Source organism: Carcharodon carcharias, chromosome 1 (genome assembly GCF_017639515.1).
Source record: "Carcharodon carcharias isolate sCarCar2 chromosome 1, sCarCar2.pri, whole genome shotgun sequence".
NCBI lineage: Eukaryota > Metazoa > Chordata > Chondrichthyes > Lamniformes > Lamnidae > Carcharodon > Carcharodon carcharias.
This window is the reverse complement of record NC_054467.1, coordinates 132,965,651-132,985,051: the sequence shown is the minus strand read 5'-3', so window position 1 is coordinate 132,985,051 and position 19,401 is coordinate 132,965,651.

The window sequence follows — 19,401 nt, the reverse complement described above, 5'->3', positions numbered from 1 at the left end:
CCCTTTTCCTCTTGACAGGGTTTTTCAGAGAGGGTGCAGGTTATAGAGATATGTGGTAAAAAAGCCAGCTAGCTATTATTGTAGAATTACTGGAATCTGACACACACAGGAGCAAGAGATTTTAGGTCTTTTTCTTTTCAGGCTGGCAGGTATCCTGCTGCACTGCTCTAACACAAATCCTGGTCACCTCATCAGAAGCCAATTAAACCGTTGTTGCCAGGCAATTCCCCAGGCCAGACTGCTCTTCGGCACCATCCTGTCTTTCATGGCACACTCTGTTCCAGGACAGCAACATTGTATATACCCCTCACACTGTTCCAGTAGACATGTCTTTCAAACTGCAGCCATTGTAATTTTAGTCTACAATCCAACAGAAATAAAAAGATGTGTTCTTTACATGTCTCCACCCTTAAAAGAGATGAAATACCATTTCAAAACTGTGTTTCATCGTTAAGTATGTGATACATGGACAACAAAACACGAGACTTACTTTCATTCATCCTTCCTCTCCCTTATACAATCTTATACAATCTTCAGCATCTCTTACCGCTTTAACTGATTTCAGTATTTTTACACCTCGAACAATGCATCCGCAATCACATTACCTTTGCTGGCCATGTGAACAATCTTTACACTGAATGGTTGAAACAATAGACACCATCTAAAGAGTCCCGCATTCCGAGTTTTAAACTTTTCAGTAAACGCCAGTGGATTATGGTCAGTGTAGATTAGTGTTTCTTTGTTATCATGTCGGACATAAACTTCGAAGTGCTGAAGGGACAGTAACAATGCTAGAGTTTATTTTTCTACTGCAGAGTACTTCTTCTGATATTGATTTAGTTTATTGGAAGAGTAATCTACTGGCTTCTCTATCCCTAATTTATCATCTTGTAATAGGACTGCACCTATCCCAAAGTCACCAGTGTCAATTGCCATCTTAAAAGGTTTGGTAAAGTCAGTGGCCAACACTGGTTCATATATTAAGATTACCTTCAGCTTTTCAAAGGCTGCTTGGCATTCTGCCGGCCATACCACTTTTGTCTGTTTTCTTAACAAATTGGTGAGAAGTACAGCTGTTGTGCTGAAGTTAGGCACAAACTTCCAATAAAATCCACACATGATTTCTCGTGCTGCTTTACATGTTCCTGTGAGTCTTTCTAGAAACATGGTCATGTAATCCAACATGGAAGATTCATCTTTCTGCTTTAGGAGCTTTTCCTTAATCATTTTTAATGGACCTCTTAATTCATGTCCATAGCTCAATTCAAATGGACTAAATCCAATAGATTCATTTGGAGAATCTCTGGCAGCAAATAGTAAGAATTCTAATCCTTTGCCCCAGTCCTTGGGTATTCTTGGCAATAGGTCTTAATCATGGTTTTGAGAGTCTGGTTGTATCTCATTGTCTGTGGGTACACAGGTGGTAGACTTTAGTTGTTTGAGACCCAAACTGCTCATTATACCCTGGTAAATTTTAGACATAAAGTTAGAACCTTGGTCAGATTGTATTTCAATTCGTACGCCATAATGAGTGAAAAACTGAGTTTACTTTTCCACACCACCTTGGCTGTAATTGTCCTTAAAGGAGTAGCTTCTGGAAATCGGGTTATCATATCCATGATTGAAAGGATATACTGATGTTGTGCTTTCATTTTGTGTAATGGACCTACACAACCTATTAATAACCGACTGAATGGTTCTTCAAAAACTGGCATAGGTATTAAAGGTACTGGTTTGATTACATGTTGAGGTTTACCCACTACCTGACATGTATGACACATTTTACAGAGTTGCAACACATCCTTATGAGGTCTAGGCCAGGTAAAATGCCTGTTTACCAATGCTGGGTTTTTCTGTATTCTTAAATGTCCTGCCACAGGAATTTCATGTGCTACCGTAATATCTCCTTACAATATTTGGGCAATACCACTATCTGATTAACAGCCATCCATTCCTCACTCACAGATCTGTGAGGGTGCCTCCACTTCCTCATCAGAACTCCGGAACTCCTTTCGCCTCAGCTTCAGTGTGAGCTGACTGTGCTAACTTGTTTAACTCTGGATCTGCTTTCTGAGCCTCAATTAATGAAGGTATGCCAAACACTTCCTTTGAATTTCCTCACCCTTAAAGAAAGTTTTGGCTACTCTAACTGCTGCTTGTGGTATTTCTTTGACCTCTGTCAATGGACTTTGTTGAGCCATTGCTCTGGTCACCACCCATGATGGAAAAATACCAGGAACTTGTTCTTATAACTGCTCCAGCTATTTAGCCTCCCTTGGGCTTTCCATAATTATGGGAGAAGCTATAACCTTCACTCCTACCAAATCATTTCCCAAGAGTAAATCAACTCCATCCACGGCTAATTTTTTAACCACTCCTACAACCACCTATCCAGACAACAAATCACACTCTAATTGTACTTTGCAGAATGGAACTGGGATATACTCTCCACTTTTCCCTTTTACCAATACTTTTCCCTTTTACCAATACATTGAGCTCTCTAGAGGGAAAACTAGTCCTTCTCTAGCAAAAGAGTTTGATTAGCTCCTGTGTCCCTTAATATAGTTATGGTTTTAGCTGCATAATTTTATGATAAAGGGGTTATCTTTCCTTTAGACAAAAACCCTTTATATCTCCCATCTACCTTATTGACTTTACCTGCATTCACAGCAGTGTTTACCTCCAGTCCCTTACTTGTAGTTAAAGCTACAATTTGATCCATGGCATTTTCTATTTGAGTTCCCTTTTCGGACTCACTCTTACAAACTCCAATAAGTCCCATGGGCTTCCCCTGCAACTTCCAGCATTCTGAATGAATGTGCCCCACTTTATTACAATGGAAACACTTAGGCCTTTGAGTTTCATCTCCACCCTCAACACCTTCCTGACCTAGGGAGGAGATCTCAAGATATTCCCAGCTATCCATTCTTTATCCTGGCTTCTTGCCTTCCTTTCACTCTCCCACTTTCTATCCTATTAAAATTTATGGGGTAATGGAAAAAAGATTTTGTTTTATGGATCAGCTCATAATTGTCAGCCATTGCTGCTGCCTGTCTAGCAGTTGCAACCCTTTTGTCTTTAACATGAGTTCCTGTTACAGAAGGTAGGGTGTTTTTAAATTCTTCCAAGGGAATGGTCTCTCTGAGAATTTCCTGGCCTGAATCTTTCAGGCGGTGGGCAGACTTGGCGGGACCAGGCAGGGGAAGTCATAGAGCAGATCGCTACCTATGATCAGCTCTGTGTCACCAATTTAAACGGGTGGACCAATTAAGGCCCGCCCAGTGTAAGACGCGAGGTGTAACGCTCAGCGCTACCTGTAGAGGAGGGAGAGTCGGGGCCAGTGCTCTTTCACGCATGCACTAAAGAGCACTTCAATCTCCCTGAGGCAAGGAGCTGCCTCAGGGAGGTTGAATCGCTATTGAATTTTTTAAATTCATGGATTAAAAATTTATTTAAACATGTCCCCTCATATGTGACTGTGTCACATGAGATGGGACAAGTTATTATAGTTAGGAAAATTTTTCATTTTATTAAAATGTTATAAAAGCTTTCGGAAATCTCATCCTGCTCGAAGATAAGGTTCCCTAAGAAACATGAAGACCGCTTAGATTTTTCCCCTACCTGCCAACTTTAAGGTTGGATGGGCAGCATTAACAATTACATTAATTACTTCCTTATTGGCCTTAATAGGCTGTTTAACTGTTGGCAGGCAGGCAGCCGACTCTGGCGCACACCCGCAGGGCGAAACATCGTGAGACAGCGCAACTACGTCAGGACGCACACCCAACATCATCACATGTCATTTTACATGCCAGTATGTCAGGCCTGCACGCGCACACCGATTGAAAAACCCTGCCCCTTATGGAAAGCTTCAACTCCTAATGCTCGTATCCACCTGTCAAAACTACTTTGCTTAACCCCCTCAAATTCAATGTAAGTTTGCCCAGGCTTAAATTTCAAAAATTTTGCCTGTATGCTTCAGGGATCATCTCATATGCACTCAAAATGCCCTTTTGCACCACATAATAATCCCTAGAATCCTCCTCCTACAGTAAAGCATAAATTTCCTGTGCTCTCCCTGTCAATCTGTTCTGCATAGGCAATCTCCAGTTTTCCTTTGGTCAGCTAATCTGCATATCTATCTTCTCAAATGAAATAAAGAAATAAATAAAAAGCTTTAACATCCCTTTCCTCAAACCTTGGAAGAGCTTGTGAAAATTTAAAAATCTCTCCATTGGGTTCTGATCGTGAAATAAATCCTGGCTCACTTAATGGTGTTTCTTTTTTTAACTACTAGCATTCTGAGCTGGAATTCTCTCTCTCTCTCTTTTTCTCTTTCTTTCTCTTGCCTTTTTACCTGTCCCCTTTGGAATGCCCCTTCTTTTTTTGCTGCCTCTAGTTCTATTTTTTTTCATTTCCATTTGTTTTTCCTTTTCATTTGCCTCCAATTCAAATTTTTCAGTTCCTTTGCTTGTACAAATTCAAGCCTCTTCATTTCTTACTGAAGATTCACTACCTCCAGCTGTGACTCACTAGTGTCAGGTATCACTTCCAAATGCTGTCCTATGCCTTTGATTACGTCTGCTTTCCTAGCTCTTAATTTACTTGCCAATTCAACTAACCTGACTTTTGGGATCCCTTGTAACATCGTCAGGGACATCTCTTCCACTTGCAGGAAAGCTTTAGCAGTTTCCAGTGCCACTTAATTTTTGATAGTACAAACCTGGTGTTTCCTTTTAGCTTTTATTATATATTAAATCCACACCCAAATCATTGTTGTCCTTTGTTCCAAAATATCCCAGATGACCCCAAAACTTTGTCATGACTCACTGGGGCTAGTGCTCAACAATATCAAGCCCATTGCTCCCTGAGCCGCTACAAATGTGAAAAAGTTTGATCAAGCCACATAATTGTTTAATTTAGGTTAACAAGATATGAGCACCTGGTTTGTAAACTTAATGGGCAATGTCTTCCAGTTGATGAGCAAGGGCGGGGCCTGCTCGCGGACGTGTAAAATGATGCGGGGATACATCGGGCGTGCATCCCAACGTCACCCCACGTCATTTAGATTTTCAGTTCGGTGGGCATGCAGCTGAATCGGCTGTGCGCCCACCAAACTGTCAACAGCCCATTAAGGCCATTAAAATAGTAATTAGCCTGATTGATGGACCTGCCCGTCCAACCTTAAGGTTAGTGGGCAGGCTGGGAACTCAGTGGGCCTCGGAAAAAGCATGAAGCCTCATCCACGGGCGGGATGAGGTTTCATGAGGGTATTTAAATTTTCATTAAAGGTTTCAATAACAGTTATGGACATGTCCCAACTTATGTAACAGTGTCACATGAGGGGACATGGCAGGGAAATTTTTAAAATACCTTGATTTAAAGTTTAAAACACTTTGCCTCAGGGAGACGTGTGTGCTCTTTCACGGGCATTCTCTAAAGATCACACACCCAGCTGAGGAAATTCCCCCTCCCTGTCGCACAGGGATAGCAACTTAATTGGCCCACCCACGCAAACTGGAGGTGCCTCCCCCCCTCCGACTGGGGGCATCGATCGGAAGGCTGCCTGCCTACGGCTGCTCCCGCACTCCCCCTCTGACAGGGGGAAAATGTTGCCCAATAAGTAAATAACTGTTGATTGAACAAATTACCTTTAACCAGTGACAAGAAAGAAATATGAGCTGCTAATTTCTAAACCTATCACCTACACTCTACTCCTCCTTAAATCCCTACACACACATTCATGACACATAAGACACATAAAAACATAGATTTTAAGGGTGGGATAGAGCAGTTCAATAGCACCAATTCCGGAGTACAGGATTTGATGGGTTAATTTTGATCGATGTCTTCCAAATTCCTTCCAGTTCCTTGTTGATGACAAGAGGTGGTCTCCCAACAATTTCAGTTTTTAGTTCACTGGTTGACCACTTGCCTTTCAATGTCTCTAATGATGGTTTTTCCCTTTTACTCTTGACAGGGGTTTCAGAGAGAGGGCAGGTTATATAGACTCCCTGCCTGAGATCTAAGTCAGTTGAATTTTGGGCTTCCCCCATATAAAGTCAATCCTCCTACAAACCAAAAAACTGAGGCTGGGCAGGAAATGGCCCTGAAGGGCCGCAATTGGGTGAAGAGCAGGCTTCCCATCTGAGGCCTTGCCCACCCCAGCAAAAGATCACTGAGAGCCCGTTCCTTCAATTTTATGTGCCACCCACCCGCCTAAAAACCCGTTGGCGGGAGTGCATAAAATTCAGGCCGTAGTCTTAGTAATGGTGACCATGAAACTATCATTTCTTGTTGTAAAAACCCATCTGGTTCATGAGTGTCTTTTAGGGAAGGAAATTGCCATCCTTACCTTGCCTGGCCTACATGTGACTCCAGACCAACAACAATGTGGTTGTCTCTTAAATGCCCTCTGAAATGGGTTGAAAGCCACTGTTGTGCTAAACTGCTACAGAATGGGCTGCAAGTGGTTCAAGAAGGTAGCTTACCACCATTTTCTCAAGGGTAGTTAGGGGCAGGCAATAAATGCTGACCTCTAGTGATGCTTACACCCCATGAAGAGTAAAAAGGAAAGGTAGTGAGATATGATGAGTCTGACCCCTACAGTTCAGTCTTGATTTTAGTGAGGAATCTCAAGATTAGAAGACATCTCACAGTGAATTAGATTAATAGATGCAATCTTTAAACACTTTGAAAAACACATATGGCCCAAAGCTCCATCAAAAAAATCAGTTATGCTATTTCCAACATTTGCATCTTTTTCTGCATACCCATTGTTGGCATGAACAGTTTTCTTATTTCTGGGCTGAGGTACAAGTCTTGGATTCTCCTGGGAGTACTGTTTTGTCTAGGCAACATTGGTGCTATTGGGATGAACCTGGGCAATCCTCGAATGGTGCTGGATTTTCCCTTTCCTTTTGCTGTCCTGAGTGTGTGGTCATGCTGCTCCCAGTTTTCCAGAGCTGCTTTTAACTCTTTGCATTGCTGCTCCTGGTTCAAGACCTGGGTTCTGCCGGATACATCACTGCTCTGTAAACCAGATCTGGGTGTGCTGGGCACATCGCTGCTCCCAGTGTTCCAGACCTAGGGTGTGCTGGACACATCGTTGCCCCCAATGATCCAGACTTGGGGTGTGCTGGGAACATCACTATCCCCAGTGTTACAGAACAGGAGGGAGGTTTTCCTACACCATTGCCATCTTTGACATTTTGCCATTTATTTTGATGACAATAGCGGCTTGCTTTTTCTTATACTTTGTCGCCAGATGAGCAGCAACTGCTGCGGTCTGTTTGGGATTTATACCATTTTTTGTGATTTGCATTAGAACCATAGAAAAGTTACAGCACAGAAGGAGGCCATTGGGCCCATCTTGACCATGCCAGCCCAAGGACATCCAAGTACCCTTGCTAACACCACCTTCCTGCACCCAGCCCATAGGCCTGCAGCTTACAGCGAATTCCAAACACCCACTATCGTCTGCGTTAAAAAGTTCTCCCTCATGTCCCCCCTACACCTTCTGCCACTAATTTTGAATCTATGACCCCCCTGGTTCTAGAATTCTCCACCAAGGGAAACAATTTTATCCTGTCCACCCCATCTATTCCCCTCATAATTTTGTACACCTCAATCAAGTCAACTCTCAGCCTTCTTTGTTCCAGGGAAAATAACCCCAATCTATCCAATCTCTCCTCATAGCTACACTTTTCTAACCCTGGCAACATTCTTGTAAACCTCCTCTGCACTCTCTCCAGAGCTATTACGTCCTTCCTGTAATGTGGTGACCAGAACTGCACACAGTACTCCAGTTGTGGTCTCACCAGTATTTTATACAATTCCAACATTATATCCTTACTTTTATATTCTATACCGCTTCCAATGAAGGAGAGCATTCCATATGCCTTCTTTACAACCTTGTCTACCTGAGGGACCTTCAGGGACCTGTGTACTTGTATGCCAAGATCTCTCACTTCATCAAACCCTCTCAGTATATTCCCATTTATTGTGTAATCCCTGTAACTGTTTGACCTCCCTAAATGTATGACCTCACACTTCTCTATGTTAACACTCATCTGCCACTTTACCGCCCACTCCACCAACCCATCTATATCGTTTTGGAGATTATGGCTATCCACCACTCAGCCAATCTTTGTGTCATCTGCTAATTTCCCAATTGAGCCCCCCATGTTCAGGTCCAAATTGTTAATATATAACACAAACAGCAAAGGTCCCAACACTGTGGAATACCACTTGAGACAACTTTCCATTCACAAGGGCATCCATTGCCCATTGCCCTTTGTTTCCTGTTACAAAGCCAACCTTTTATCCAGTTTGCCACATTACCCTGAATCCCATGGGCTTTTACTTTCCTGACCAATCTGCCATGCGGGACCTTGTCAAATGCCTTGCTAAAATCCATGTGCACAACATCCACTGCACTACCTTCATCAACCCTTCTTGTCACTTCCTCAAAGAATTCAATCAAATTTGTGAGGCAAGACCTTCCTTTAGCAAATCCATGCTGACCATCCCTGACTAGTCCATGCCTTTCCACATGACAGTTAATCCTATCTCTCAGGATTGATTCTACTAATTTGCTCACCACCGATGTAAGACTAACTGGCCTATAATTGTTTGGCATTTCCTTTGATCCCTTTTTAAACAATGGAACTACGTTTATATTTCTCCAGTCCTCCGGTACATCCCCTGTATATATTGAAGATTGGAAAATCATCCTCAAAGCATCTGCTATCTCCTCCCTGACTTCCTTCAACAGCCGGGAAACAATCCATCTGGCCCTGGTGACTTATCAACTTTCCAGGATTTCAACCCTTCGAGTACTTCCTCTCTCTTTTTGTGACTATCGCATTCAATATCTCGCAGTGGTCCTCCTGGACTACTATATCTACATCATCCCTTTCCTTTGTAAACGTGGAGACAAAATATTCATTCAAAACCCTTCCCACAGCCCCTGCATCTACACACAAGTTTCCATCTCCATCTCTGATAAGTCCCACTTTTTCCTTAACTAACCTTTTAGCATTAATGTATTGGTAAAACATCTTTGAGTTATCTTTAACTTTACTTTCTAATCTTTTATCATGCCCTCTCTTTGATTTCCTTATTTCCTTTTTTACTTCATCCCTGCACTTCCTATATTTGTCTAGGCTATCTGCAGTGCTTAGTTCTTTGTGCCTATCATACGCTTTCTTTTTCTGTTTGATCTTCCCCTGTATTCCTATAGACAACCAGGGGGAGTCTAGATTTGGCAGTACCACTCTTACCTTTGTAGGGGACATGTCTACTTTGTACAATTAGGATCTCGATTTTTAGTGCTTCCCACTGGTTTTTCACTGTTTTATCCTCCAGCAGTGCTGTCCTGTCCACCTCAGTCAAGTCCCCCTCTCATTTCTGCAAAATTTGCCTTCCCCCAGTTCAAGACTTTTACTCCTGCCTTATCTCTGTCCTTTTCCATGGTAATGCTAAATCTAACTGAATTGTGATCACTGTCCCTGATATGGTCGCCAACTGTCACCTCACCCACTTGCCCTTCTTCGTTCCCCAAGACTAGGTCTAGAATTGCATCTCCTCTCATTGGGTTTGTCACTAATTGGTTGAAAAAACTTTCCTGGACACACTGCATGAATTTTTCTCCCTCAGTGCCCCTTATATTTTTTGAATCCCAGTTGATATTAGGATAGTTGCAGTCCCCTACTATTATTGCCCTCTTGTTCTTACAAGCAGAAATTTGCCTACATATTTGTTCTTCTATCTCCCTTTCGCTATTTGGGGGTCTGTAGTATACTCCCAGTAGTGTGACTGCCCCTCTTTATTTCTAAGCTTAATCCATAAAGCCTCGTTTGTTGATCCATTTAGTATATCATCCCTTCTCATAACTGGAATTGATTCTTTAACCATTAGTGCTACGCCCTCCCCCCTCCTTTTTTATCTCCAACTCTATTGTGTCTGAAGACTCTATAACCAGGGATATTAACTGTCAGTTTTGTCCCTCTTTTAGCCAGGTCTCCATTATAGCAATGACATCCTGCTGACATGTGTCTACCTGTGCCCTTCACTCATCTACCTTGTTTGTAATACCCCTTGCATTGAAGTATAAACAGTTTAACCCCGTCAATTTCCCTTGCTGGACACTTTTTAAACTTTGCTTCTCCTGTAACTCAATGTCTATCACAATGTCCCTACCTAATGTTCAACAACTTCCTTTTTCTGATCTGAATCTGACCTATCTGATCCTACTCCTGGGATCCCATCCCCCTGCCACTCTAGTTTAAATACTGCCCTACAGAACTAGCAAAAGCCCCCACAAGGACACTGGTCCCAGCTCTGCCTGGTTGTAGCCCATCCGGTTTGTACGGGTCCCACCTTCCCCAGAACCAGTCCCAGTGCATCAAGAATCTGAATCCCTCCCGGCTACACCATCTCTCCAGCCATGTGTTCATTTGGTCTATCCTCTTATTCCTGCTCTCACTAGCACATGGAACTGGGAGTAATCCTGTGATTACTACATTTGAGGTCCTGCATTTTAATTTATCTCCTAACTTCCTGTACTGAGCTTGCAGGTCCTCATCCCTTAGTTTACCTATGTCATTGGTACCAATGTGTACCACAACCAGTGGCTGTTTACCTTCCTTCCCCAAAATGTCCTGCAGCCGCTCTGTGATATCCTGGACCCTGGCATCAGGGAGGTAACATACTATCCTTGATTCATGTTTGCGGCCACAGAAGCGTCTGCCTGTGCCCTAACTATTGAATCCTCTATCACTATAGCCTTGCCACTTGTTTTCCTCCCACCCCTCTGAGCAGCAGAGCCACCCACGGTGCCATGAATTTGGCTGTTGCTGCTTTCCCCTGAGAGGCCACCCCCCCCTCCCCCCAATAGTATCCAAAACGGTATATCTGTTAGAGAGGGGGATGACCACAGGGCACTCCTGCACTACCTTCCTGAGCCTTTTACTGTTCCTGATGGTCACCCATTTCCTTTCTGTCTTGTAACCTTCACCTGTGGTGTGACCACCTTGCTAAACGTGCTATCCACGACTTGCTCAGCATTACGGATACTCCACAATGAGTCCACCAGCAGCTGCAGCTCTGAAATCCAGTTAGCTAGAAGCTGCATTTGGACACATTGTCCGCACACATGGTCACCAGTGATGCTGCAAAACGGCCCTCATTTCCCACATCCTGCAGGAGGAGCACATCATGGGTCTGAGTTCTCCTGCCATGACATCACTCTTGATTAAGCTAGTTACTCCCTTAAAAAAAATACTCCAGCTTGCGGTCTTATTTATGTTAGCTAGGAACCTTGTTTCTTGACTAATTATACTTGTACAGTACTACTTTATATTTTAATTTTGTGTTTAGCTCCTACCTCAGTATTAAACAATGAATTACTTTAATAGGGTGAAAAAAACTCACCTGGATTTATTCATCAATCAGCTGCTTTTTTAAAAAGTACAATTTTGGAAGAGTATCTCTAGCAGGTCTGATGCATCCCTGAAGGTACTGCATCTCCCTCTCTCTTTTTTTGGGTTTGAGGAGTAGGAAGGGATGGAAACACTACAGCAATTTAATGTTTGGGGCTATTCTGTTCTTTGACAGTGGGTCCTCCTTGATCCCCTTCTGTGTTGTGGTGACTGTGCTGACTTCTCCCAGAATGATTTGCAGTCACTTATCACTACCACCCTCTGTTGGATGCTCTTCCTACTGTTAAGGGCAGGGGTCCTTCTCCTCGGTCGCCTTCTGAATTGTGGTCACTGTGCTGACTTCTCCCAGAATGCTTCTCTGTCACTTCTCACTACTGCCCTCTATTGGCAGCAACTCTTACATTTCTCTTGTAACAATCTCTGTAGGAACCAATAACATTTATAAAGAAATTCAAACTTCCAGTTCATAATTAAAAAGGATAATACAACAAGGGTTCAGATTTTAAGATTTTTACTATAACAAATGAATAAAATATTAAGAAAAAACAAAATACTACCAATACTGGGAATCTGAAATAAAAACAGAAAATGCTAGAAAAACTCAGCAGACTCGACAGCATCTATGGAGAGAGAAACAGGGTTAACGTTTTGAGCCTGTATGACTCTTCCTACCTAAACACTGTTTTTGTAGGCAGTTGATAAACTACACAAAGGAATCTTCCTCTTTTATATTTACCATGCTTCACACTCTCCAGAGTTATAGTCCTTATAGCAGACAGTCCACAGCCATTTCCAACTTCCATTGGGTTCACACTTTTCCATTTTGCTGAGTGGTAACTTCAGGTTACTGTCTTCAAGTGCTTTCTTAGTATGCCAAATCCAATACCAGCTTAAAGCCCTCTCTGTTGATTTTTCTTCAATCCTTGCCATGTGCAGAATGAATCTAATGAATTCTTTAGATGGCTGCAGAATGCATGTCTTCAACTAAAGTCCACCTCCTGCCTGCATCTGGCTTTGGTTGCTCACAAAGAACCTTCAGCCACTTCTCTCCTCTGACCACACCAACTGCTGTTCTTTTCCTCCCTCTCTTTTTCCTTCGGCACCAAAAGCTTGGAGCTGGTAAGACTATTTAATTTTTGCACAGCTACCCTTGCCCTTTGTTCCCAGTTGTGAGAACTTCATACTTTCTCAGCCAGTCCATTGACTAAGCCAGTTGTCAGGCAGAATTCAGAAAAGTCACATGACTCTCTTCATTCGAACCTAAACTTAAAGACAGGGTTCAAAAACATACTAATTATATAAACTTCATATTTGTAGCACTCTGGGGATTCTTCTTTGTCTCCTACCAGTGTCACTTTTATCCCTCTGCTGGGCTCTCTTCCATGGATTCTATCTGCTTGGGGTAGCTCAGGGATGAGCTTCAGGGTTTGTGGCTTATTGAAAAGCCTTTAGCGTGATGGTTGATCTTCTCTGTGTCCTCCAGGCTCATGATGTTTTCACAGGGGGCTTTGGTGGGATGAGGGGTGTTTGGCTCCTTTGAAATGACTGTCTGCTGATCCTTCCTGGTTCACTGCTTTAATCCTTGTCACCTGAACATAGCTTGAAGCTACATCTTGGGCAGCAATCAATTTATTTTCCTAGCTTTTGCTGTCAATATGTGATGATCCTGTTTCATGAGCCAATTCTTCCCTTAGTACTCACATATTGTATGTACCTCTTTGATCGTGACAAGCATTCCTTCTAAAGTATTCATAGGGGAGGGAATAATGAAGTGATTGATTGCTGGGTCTCAGAGGGTGTCGTTTGGATAGATATCCTGGCAACTACCTCAAACATGTTCACCTTCTTGTGGTCTGTCACCTTCTTCGTTGTCTGGTCATATCGGAAACAATGTTGACAATATCTGGCAGTTGCCCTTAGGCATGTTGCACTGTTCCCCTCTGGTGTGTGTGCCCTGGAGTGACAGAGAGTCCTGTAAGAGCTATTTCATTCAGCAGTATTTCCAGTTCAATATCTATTATAAGGAAAGAGGCAGCAGTTGGTTCCTATGGCATTTTATCAATTATCTAGAGATTCTGGTTTCGTTTGTTTTGTCTCCCAGTGGCTGTTTGTCTTTAAATGAACATTTTTTTATAATGAGCTGCTGCACACCTATAAATAGCGCAGTGGAATTGGGAATCGATGGATGGCAGAGCTGACTGACTCCCTCAGAGATATGCCCTCCTCACACTCAGTACATGCTGCCTGCAAATAAACAAGCTCCAAGTGTAGGAGTGGAACCAAGATAATTTAACCTATCTTTACATGCCATTTTTTTCAATTTCCAGGCAAGATGTTTGAGTACCTCTGACCCTTTCACTGTGATGCCAACAATCGTACTTGGGTTTGTGCCTGAGCATGGTTCGTACTTCAAAATTGGATCTTCAAAGACTTTCAGTCACTTCCCAGAAGGAAATAGCAGTAAAAACTGGATAATGAGAATACTGGTCCGAACTGGTCTTGTATACTTTAAAACGGAACACCGATAAAAACTGGGAAATAAGGGACAGAATCTTCTGGCTGGCATGCGGGTGGCGGAGCCCACACGCCAGTGCTTAAAATATCACGCACTGATGTCGTGCAAGCGTCCCAATGTCATCGCGTGGCATCACGATATTTAGGTTGGCGGGTGCACTATGCAGCGGAATGTGCACCCGCCATTAATTAAGGGCCTTGTTAAGGCCCTTAACTTGTCAATCGTCGACGATTTTGAGGGGCCCGTACGAACTTCGGCTTGGCGCACAGGCCCAATGGGCAGGCGGGTAGGTGTTTTTTTTTACAAACCTCATCCAGTGGCGGGATGAGGTTTGATAGCGGTTTTAAAAACGTTTAATAAAGTTTTTGTTTATCTCATTAACATGTCCCATCTCGTGTGACATTTTCATATGAGGGGGACATGTTAATCAATTTTTTATTGTTCTACTTTTTATATTTGCCAGCCTTTCATTAATCTCCCTGAGGCAGCACTTTGCCTCAGGGAGATGTGTGCTCTTTCACTCTAACAGTTGGGGAATCCCACACCCCCACCACCCCCGCACAGGAAGCACATAACAATTCCTTTCGGGCGGCCCATTAGATGGGCCTTAATTAGCCCACGCACTTAAAATGGCTGCAGGGCCCATTTCGTCGGCGGTGATTGGCAAAATTCTGCCCAAGAGTGCTGGTCCAAACTCTTTCTTCTTTCTGGATTTGAACCAGAATAACATTTGAATTTCATTTTTTAAGAAGGGAATTTCTGCTCCATTTTTCATGAATATAATTTTAATTACTAAACTTTTATTCTCATGCTATGCCATAAAAGCGACATGATACACTTCACTAAAGGGCAATTATAACCAGCCAATACAGGGTAAACTGCACATTATCTGTATCTGTCTCTGTTATCTGTACAAAATTGTTAACAACAAAACTTACATATTCAGTGCGTTTTGCTGAAATAAGAAAATGGAATTTAAAGATATAAAAAGCGCACAATGAAGTCAAAACTTTTTATTAATAAAGCACTTTATCCTTGATTATTAATTCCAATAAAGTAGCTCTACAAAGTCAGTTTCTGGGTGAATTATTCCTGCAGAGCTTCTTATAAAAATGATATTACTGTATGAGTGGTAAAGAAACTCACATTAACTCTTCTTATATAGCTCCTTATACTTACCTACTATTCCCTGGCTGAGAGAGTGAGTAGATGATCTGTTCAAGTCTCCTGCTTTTTATTGGTTTTTTATATGCTCCTTAATATTAGAACCTACTCAATATTTCACATTTGGTCATCAAATTGAGCATGGTAAGAAGACGCCTCCGATGTAGTTTTAATGTTCCATGATAACCACATTAGAATTGAAATACAAGTTTTCAGAAATTTCTCTATGCGCATTGAAGTAGGACAATTGTTTTTTCTTTGTAATAGGTATTATTCAAAATATTGCACTAAAATACTACAGGGTTATATTTATGACTTTTAAATGTAAATGTATATTTTAAATAAGTTAAATGACTCATTTGAAGTTTTGGATTACAGAAGGAATACTTTCATCTCCCTGATCCAAAATCTGCAGTTTCATCTGGGGTCAACTTCAAAGATATATGCTATCATGATGGCTTTTCAATGCCCATATCCTCATCAAAAGTTCACTCAATGACAGAAAGTGAAGTGACAAAAGAAACAGTTCTAAGGCTCAGGGTTAAAGTTAAGGTTTTGATAGACACTGAAGATATACGTGAAGATAGGCTACAAAGAACTTTTTTAGGTCTGTATTCTCCCATGCAACATTTATGTAGGGGGGAGCATTATTACATGTAATTTAGTTGAAGTTTTAGGAAGTTAGTCAGCTTCATGGAAAGTGTGTGAATCAATGCATGGAGGGAGTGAAGCTGAAAGAAAGGGGTATTAGATTGTTTCTGTGTGAAACAGTAAAAGATCCGGAAAGTGAAATTATCTAATAAGAGAAAATGAATTTTTCAGGGCTTCACATGGACAGAATTATGTTTTTTACACTTGCAACAATAGCAGCTGTTGAAAAAATTGGTTCCCTGGTGTTGAATATCTGAACCTGAAATATTTTCCTTCAGTAACAGTAGTTCCAGTTACACTGTTTGCATTGAGGCGGGGGCGGGGTGGGGTGGTGGGGGGGGGGGGAAGTAGATGGGAACTATAGGCCAGGTAGCATGGGATCTGTAGTCCGCAAAATGCTAAAATCTGTTATTAGGGACATGGGCCTGGATCTTAAGAGCAGTGGCAATAATGGTTGGATTGCCACTGCAAGCCAAAATTCTCGTGGTTCACACGACTGTGCATTCCTTCCAGCATCTTCGGAGCCCGGCTTTCACAGAAATGTACAGTGTATTGGTAATGGATCAACATCAGAAGCTTACATGATGCTAATGTAATAATGATGTCAGATCACAGGACTGAGTAACAAGAGAAACATTGAAGAGATACATTGAAGAGAGCAGAAGCTATTATCTCATGTGGAGGCCCAAATGTGTATACTTTTGGGAGACTAGACAATTCCCGAACCCAGTTTGAACCCCTACTACACAACAAAACATGGTGAGTGAAAGACCTAGCACAGACTGAAAGAAGCTACAGGGCTGGCAAGAAAAGAGAACATCAAAGGAATGACAAAAAACATTCCAAGACTCACTAAGACATCGGAACATCGCAGGAGCAGCAGAGGCAAGCTGTGATGCAGATGTGGAGACCAGACAGCAGTGAGCACAGGTCCAAGGCAGCAAGCAGCAGTGAAGAAGCAAGATCAAATGCGGGAACAATTCCATGGCTTAGCGGAAGCATGGAGTCCACCCTACCACTCCCAGGACCATTTCAGAGTGTGGAAGGCCTACTGCAGGGTCAACTGGAGAAAAAGATTCACAAGGCACAGAGCTGCTTCAGAATTACATTCAAAAAAATCAGAAAGAGCTGGTCATTACCTTGATTTGTGCTGTAGGAATTAACGCTGATGATGTGATAGCAAGGCAGGGAATTGATGTGACTTCAGCTTCTTACGAAAAAGTCATGCAAACTTTTGATTCTCATCTTAGCATGCATTGGAATTTGATAATCAAGAGGTCTAAATTTAATAGAAGGAAGCAAAGGCCAGGTGAAAGCGTGCATTTGTTCATCAATGATCTCGATAGGATGGCAGGAAACAGGCTTGATATTCTTCAAAGACTTCACCAAGGACATTTAGGAATTATCAAGTGCTCCGTGAGGGCGCAACAATCAGTCTGGAGGCCAGGTATTATTCAATCTATAGAAGAAATGATTTATATCTGTCTTCCTTGTGCTGCAAACAGTCAGGAACAAGAAGAACCATTATTACCTTTGCCTTTTCCATCAAGGCTGTGGGAGCGCCTGGGAATGGATTTATTTGACTTGAAGGGGAAAACTTTCATTATCGTTATTAATTATTATAAATGGTAGATTGCATAACATCACGGCAGAAGCAGGCATTCAATCCCTCGAGAATTTATTTAACGCATGGCATTCCGTACATTTAACGTCTGACAATGGGCTGCAATTCCCAAATGAGCAATGCCAAAATGTCACAAAAGAATTTGGCTTTGTTCATGTAACCAGTTCAGCTCGCTATCCTCAATCAAATAGAGAGGCCAAGAGGGGGATAACTCCATTAAGGAGTTATTAAAGATAAACAAATAACTCCATTAAGGAGTTATTAAAGATAAACAAAGACCTTAATCTAGTTCTTCTGAGTTATCAAACCTCACCACTACAGAATGGTTTCTCACCATCAGAGTTACTAATGGGTGGGAGATTGAGAATACATTTTCCATCTCTGACAATAAAAATTCAAACCCTATGTCAGCATGAATGACCATGCTGTTTTTTTTTAAAGCTGTGTGAGGAAGAGAAAAGAAACAATCAGGCTCAGAACTTTAATCACAGACATAGAGCATGTGAGTTACCAGTGTATGAAGCCCAGGGAAAGAATATAAGATGGAGACCAACAGAGGGAAGGTACAATCATTGAAAAAACTCCACAACCACACAAGTCGCACAGGGTTAAGAAAGACCAAGGTATCAAAAGGAGAAACCACAGTGGCTTAATATCCATGAAAAGAAAGCCAATAGAAACTTGGGATTACTACTCAGTTCCTGAAGAAGAGGAAAGGCCTACTACAAGCTCTATGTTTACCCAGGAGAAGAACACTCACACTGACAGAAGGGAGATTACTGAACATCCTCAACCTCAAAAAGAGATCAGAATGAGATCAGGGTGATTGGTAAAGGCACCTCAGGTACTGTGAAGTCTGAGATTTATGGAGAGATGTAGGAGGATGTAAACATGATGGGGGTAAAGACTTGGGGGAGATGTAGAGTAATGGGTTAACATCAGAAGGACACGATGCTAATGTAATAATGATATAGGGTCACATGACTGAGTAGTACGAGAGATCTGGAAGGAGGAAAAACTCTTACCTCGTGCAGAGGTCCAAATGTACAAATACTTGCTGTAAATAAAAAGTTCTGGACTCAAGCAGCATACTTTTGGGAGACTAGATAATCCCAAACCCCATCTAAACCCATACCATTGCATCCCTCAGGGTACCCAGTAGAATCTGGAGAAGGCAGGACACACCCCCTTTGCATGGCATCAGCTGCACTGTGGTAAGTTTAAAGATGCAGTCAATATGTTAGTAAATGGGTGAGTGGATGAATGGGTGAGTGAGTGAATGGGTAGGTGGGTGAAGTGGGTAGGATGGGTATCTGAGTAGAGTGGGTAAGGTAGTAGGGGGGTGAAGCATGTAGTGGCTAAGTAGATAGGTGGATGAGATGGTGGGTGAGTGAGTGGTTTGTGGGTGAGGTGGTTTGTGGTTGAGGTTGTTTGTGGGTGAGGGTCAGATTGTGAGGAATCAAGTCAGGTGAAGGGGTAGTTAGGTCAGGTCGGGGGATAGTTAGGTTGGAGGTAGTTGGAGCATGTCAGCTCGGGAGAAGCACTCAGGTGGTGTTGCTGTGTCAGGGATCAGTCAGATTGAGAGAGGAGATAGCTGGGTGAGGGGGTAGTCGGTGTCATGATAATAGCTGATTGTGGTAGTGGACTCCAGTATTAGATACTATACGGTACTCTTTATTGGGGCTAGAGGGTGACCTGACTTGAGAGTTGAAGGTCAGATTGCACATGTTTGAGCCTGTCTTGATAGAATTCAGTTACTGTAGATATGTGTTCATATTAGGAAAATATGTCATCAATAAGGTTAGCTCAGCTACAATGTCGACAGCTTGTGTGCATCATCGAAACAACAAAACAAGACATGGGCCTGAATCTTCTGGTCGGTGTGCGGAGATGGGCCCCACTCGCTGACATGTAAAATGACGTGCAGTGATGTTGGGCGTGCGTGCTGACATCACTGCGTGTCATTCTGATGTCCTCAGTTCAGCTGCACACCCACTGAACTG